Genomic DNA, 6,334 nt, shown 5'->3' with positions numbered 1-6,334 from the left:
ATATAGTAATATACACAGACTCCTTCTAATGCTGTGAACGAAGTCAACAATGTTCAAGAATTCTAATGGTAAAAAGCTCTATGGTATGAAGTGGACTTCAGGATACAGGTGATCAGCTTCATTGATATGAAAGCGAATAGCAGTTTTCTTTCAATATTTGAAGAAAGATGAAAATCAAGATGTATTCTGCAGGGAGTATTGTTAACTTGGCAGTTAAGTTTTTTGGAAAATATGGTAGCTATCGTTACAAAATGACTAATTGCTATACTCAAGATGAACCTGCAGAAAAGAAAATGAAAATTGGTTCTTCTATTTTTAAAATTGTTTATCCTATACATTTTAGACAGCTAGAGATAGACCTAGTTTCATAATTTTCTTGACTGGTTCATTGGAAAGAAAAAAAAATGACTATCAGAAATACTCTCCGAACACTAAGAGGACAGCAGAAAAATCAATAAACACTTGAAAAAGCATTAGAGTGAAATCTTCAGACTGATCCCTTAAAAAGTATACTGTCAGAAAACTGCCTACAAAAGCTAGTTCAACTACGATCAGAAGATGACATTTGCTTATCAGCTTATTATTATTTTCAACATTTAAAACAAGCACAAGAATAATTGGTTCCTCCTTTGCCAACTGGTTGCTCTTTCTTCTCCCCTGTGATAGAAGGAAAAACCCAAACATTGACCTTGAGGCTTTCAGCTCACACAGATGTGCACAACAAATAAGCACCTGGGGAAATGAGTAAACAAAGTAAGGTTAAATAAAAAACCCTCTGACCTTATTGCTTCATAGTAAAATTAGCTAAAACAACAACACCAAAAACCCACAAAACTGATCCAAAAACTCCAATTACCTTGTCATTCATTTATAGAAATAATGTCCTTACAAATACATTATTAAATATTTTTTTTATTGGTTTGCTACATACCATTTCTGTATTCAGTGTCTTATTTTGATGATTTCCTCCCCTACCTTTGTCTAGGGTTGAGAAATATCAAAAACCTTTGCTTTAAAATATTGAAGCCAGATAGGAGCTCTTCAGTAGGAATTTTGATCATATTATACATAAAATGAAGCATGTTATTTGAAAATATCAACTCAGTCTTATTACAGAGCTTCATCCCCCAGCCTCCTTTCTAAAATTATTGGGCTGCTTTTTAAAAGGAAATCATTGTCACAAAGTGGCTTTAACTTTTAAAGATGTTTTGACAGCATTTGGGGTATTTTTGACAAAATAGAAATGTTCTTTCAGAACATTTGTACTGAATTACTTTCTTGTAGAAGATGATTTTAGATGATTTCTTTACTGCAGCTCTACATATGAAACATGACTGTGATACTACGAGCAGCGCATGAACTTAGAAGATGACAAAGTAGTTTTATGGAGCTTGCTGGAATGACAGTTTGCTGGCTGGAGTTATACGACTCATTAGAAATATATAACATGCTGTCAACCCCTCTGAGATCAGTAACATTTACTATTGGCTGGGCTTCAATGTGTGTATGTCTATATATCTTCATGTTGAAAAAGAATTCTGTTTATGGCTAAGAAGTATTGGACTGATAAAAATGAAACTTAACAGACAGTGGAGACACCACCAGAAGAAAGACAACTGTTCTGAGAAGTAAAACATTAGTACTACTTTCAATTTATAGGATAGCTGGTATTATTAATCTAAAACTGTTATTTAACCACAAATACTGGAAAAAATCCAAAATAAAAAAAAAAAAAAAGAAAATGTTCTTAACTTTGTCCTTATATAGCTTAAATCATAGTTTCTGATATCTCAAGTATTCCAAAACATAAATTTCTTTTTTGATCCGTGTGTCAGTTCAATGGACTTTTTGTAGGTATATGGCATTACAGAACACACTTCAGGCTCTTTAATCAACAGAAGGACAGCCAAAGCAAAGAGTTTTGAAAACAGAGAGGTGATAGTAATACTGTGGAAGTTACAAGAAGTAGGCTGCAAAGCACAACTAGCACACTCAGGAGGGTTTAACTGCTTGGCTCAGACTCTCTTTTCATCTGAGCTCTACTTGTGCGCTGGGAAAATATCTACCTGAAATCTTTAATAACCTTTTAATACTGCAGACTCAGCAGATCAGGGCTCTAGGTCATTACAGAGTTGCCTATTTGGAAAATATAGGTACCAAAGCCAAATGGTGCTGGAGCTAGAAGAGACCCAGCTGCTGCACCTCAAGGCTTGTTACGTGCTAAGTAAGGCACAGACAATATCTTTCACTGTCTCCAGGCACTATAGTTCTGGACATTGGTTATATGACACAAAAAATTATGTCTGGCTGGCACAATGAAATGCTGGAGATGTCAGCATGATGGTCTACTGATTTTCGTGTCCCCCACTAACAGTACAGCTATTGTGCCCTGTAGACATAACCATAAAGGAATTAAGAAAACCAGAACAATCAACACTGGGTTTTTTTATAGAGGTAAGAATCTTAGCAGTATTGCTTAGATTTAGAAATCTTGAGACCAAAAGGGACTATAATGCCCTGCATTCTAATCTTGCACACAACACACAACTCAGATTGTATCTGGTCACTAAGCCTGTAACAGAAGTCTGATATAAAATATTTGAGACATGGAGGAAACTGCCATGCTCTTGAACATATCTCTGTATTGATTGAATATCCTTATTGAATTAAACCTGTATTTTTTTCTAGCCTTATTTTGCTTCAGCTTCCATCTCCTGCTGGATCTTATTGTACATTCTTCTGTTATAAAGCTATTTACTATCAGAAATACATTCTTTACGTAGCAGAGACGGAACAAAAGTCTCTTTAAGCTTCTATGGATAAACTAAATTCCTTGCACTGTCACATTTTTAAAAATACGCATTTAACTGATGGATATTCTGCACTACAAAAAAATCAGAGGCCAAGCAGCAAGGTGAACTGAGCTTATCATCATAAGGTAAGAAAAAATAGTTTGGTTTTTTTTCTTGCTTTTCAAAAGGCTAATACATTAAGACATGAATCTGCATGTCCATGAAAATGCTGGGGGATATCTTAAGCTGATTTAAGTGATCATAGCTGTACTGGAGTTAGTAGAACCACAATAACCTGCATATGTTACCATCCTGCCTTATCAGTATTAGCATTGCTAAGACGATATTGCAGGATTAATTCTTTTCACAAAGAAAAAAGTAAGGATTTTTCTGAGCAGTAAAAGTAATGAAGCTTAGTTTCCTGTATTTCCCAGCAACCTGCGTCCCTCCTGCCTCTTTCTGACTACTTCCCACATTACTTCCAGAGCTCTCTGCACCCTCAAACTCCTGCAACTGACCGGGCAAGAATTAGCTGCTATTATAGCTGGTTCAGAGCTAGGTATAGCTTCCTATCTAGGATGTGCATGACAATGGGCTGGTTTGCTAATAGCAAACAGAGTAGGGAGAACTGAGTTCTCTTTACCTTTCTTTTCAAGGGGGCACTAACTTGAACCTTAGGACTCTCAGCCACTGAATTCCATAAACTTTTTATTAAGCTAGTGTCAAGAACTCTATCCCTCTACTAAATTTGATCGAAATTGGTCAAAAGATCGAACAGTCACGAGAAGGCACTGACACAGAATAAGCCTCATTTCTTTAGGAAGAAGCAACTAGAAATGACAGGATATATTCCCAGTAACATAACAGATACTACAGGTGATTACAATACTTCAGAAGTATAACGTAGGATGTGGTTTTGTTGAAGCTGAATAGTTAGCTGAAGTTAGATTAGTAATTGTGCTTTTGCTAGCAGGCAGCATGAATGAGCTCATTCTAATGGCATGTTCTTATTGTGCTGCAATTTCAAATTTCTATAGATTAAATGACCAGAAAGAATTGGTAATATCCACTTAAAAGGAGTAACAGGATATTTGTGAGTGAATGGGTTCTTTTGGAATGTAAAGATACTGTAAAGCAACACCACTTCCTGATATTATTGCCAAAGTTTGGGTTTTTTTCCTCACATGTAAGCAACCGTAGTTGCTGCTTAATAGATTAACACCTTCCACGATGGAATCTAAATCTGAAGTGACTTTCAGCAGCAGTGGGTCACTGACTCCTTGGAGGATAATAATTGCATTTTCCTCAGGTGGAGAATGAGACAGAGATTATTCTGCTGCTCGGTAAAAAAAAAACCTCTCACACCATCTTTGAAGTCTTTCCTTTAGAATTATTAGAGATGGAGCTTACAGCCACCGACTATTCACATTGATAAAGTTCTGATAACTTTATTAATTTTGAGTTCTACTTTGCTTCTCAAAAGACTCTAAAGAAAGGATCACTAGGATTTGGAGAGTTATAATGGGAGCAGTAAGACTATGATGGTGCTACTACAATATTCCAAGTAACAAAAAATTGTACATCCTCAATGAATTTCGGTTCTTGGCTTGCCATCATGATTAGCTTCTACCACTAATGCTAGTGATGAGCCATTATTTGCATGTTCCCATAATGAAAGGCCTGCATGTATGCGTCTGTAGAAGGCAGACACAAAATTGTGGCTAGATAGAGACAATGAAGCCAACGGGGGCTGCCACAAAGAAGCGTGTTGCACAGCAGGAATTTTTGCAGCCAGTGGTGCACCTAACCCACCTGGCTGCTGCAGCATTTCAAAGCATCTCTTATGGGACAGAGCAGAGGCTGGGGAGACAGAGAGCTCCAGCAGCACTGGGAGAATAATTATTCCCTAATTATGTATTGTGTCAGACCTAGCATGCATTTACTGAATAAAAGAAATGGAAGACAGACACCTTGGAAAGGCAATGTCTGTGTTAGGAGGTGACAAACCCATGGAGCAGGTCAGTGAGGGCCCCCAGCACCCCACTCTGTGTGGCTGGCCATCGGCCGAGACCTCCACTGGGGACCGAGGCTGCCCAGCCACAAGGTCCAGCAGTGCAGGGAGGATGTAGGTTGAGGGTGTTCACATGTTTCTCCAGATCCACGTTGATTTGTAACTACTTTATGTGGAACAGTCGTGGACTCCTCACGGCAGTGAATGACAGCGAGCGCAGCCACCGCATGGCTGTGCCCTGCTTGCACTTCTCTGGGGAGGAATGAGGGGGCCTGATCTCCCCATGATTTTGAGGGACAGGTGAAAGGATGTTTTCCAAAAGTGGAAAACTTTGGCATGAAGATGTGCCAGGGGAGGTTTAGGTTGAATATTGAGAGTCTGTACAGATTTGTATCCACGTATAATAATCAATGCTTAACGTAATGTGTATCCTTGTATGTTAGTGTTGTGTAAATCAAAAGAAAGGAGCATTTTCTGACCAGAAAGCCATAACTGGCCGACTGGAGGATACCAGCCTTGAAGAAAGGAAATGTACACAACATAGCCTTAATGAGGCATGTTCTACAGGCCAGTTGGACAAAAAGACACTTAGAAACAATGCCTAAATACCACCAGAGAGACCCTGCTAGTAGAAATGCCAAGCATAATGAGTATGCCATTATTAAGATTAATTCCAAGAAACAGTGTGAATACGTAAAGCCTTTTTGAGAAAAAAAGATTGATATGCAGCATTGAGAAGATAAAAAGCTCTTATAGTAGTATCTGGGTGTGCGTGTTTTAGGAGGAGCTGGTCCCCCATGCACCCAGTGCTGAATAAAATACCTGCTTTCTAAAACTCCAAAAAGACTCTTGAGAGAGTTTTATTGTGACTGATATTTATGGTAGCGATATTAGGAAAAGGTTCTTCACCCAGAGGGGGGTGGTGCACTGGAACAGGTGAAGCAGTCATGGTGCCAAGCCTGACCATATTCCAGAAGCATTTGCACAATGCCCTCAGACACACGGTGTGAATGCTGGGGTTGTCGTGTGCAGGAACTGGGGTTGGACTCGATAATCCTTGTGAGTCCCTTCCAACTCCAGACATTCTATGATTCTGTGAACTGTTACAGAATGGGAATTTTCTATTTCCCCTCTACTCTGCTCTCGTGAGACCTCATCTGGAGTATTGTGTCCAGTTCTGGAATCCTCAATGTAAGAAGGATACGGAGCTGTTGGAATGGGTCCAGAGGAGAGCTACAAGAATGATCAGAGGGCTGGAGCACCTTCCCTATGAGGACAGACTGAGAGGGTCAGCATTGTTCAGCCTGGAGAAGGCTCTGGGGAGGCCTTATAGCAACCTTCCACTGCCTGAAGGGGCTACAGGAAAGCTGGAGAGGGACAGTTTACAAAGGCTTGTAGGGATAGGATGAGAGGGAATGGCTTTAAATTGTAAGGAAGGTGTAAACTAGACACTAGGAAGAAATTCTTCACTCTGAGAGCGGCGAAGCACTGGCACAGGCTGCTCAGGAAAGCTATGGATGCCCCATCCCTG

Source organism: Cuculus canorus, chromosome 1 (genome assembly GCF_017976375.1).
Source record: "Cuculus canorus isolate bCucCan1 chromosome 1, bCucCan1.pri, whole genome shotgun sequence".
Classification (NCBI taxonomy): Eukaryota; Metazoa; Chordata; class Aves; order Cuculiformes; family Cuculidae; genus Cuculus; species Cuculus canorus.
The sequence above is the reverse complement of the archived record's forward strand: the minus strand, read 5'-3'. Positions refer to the sequence as shown.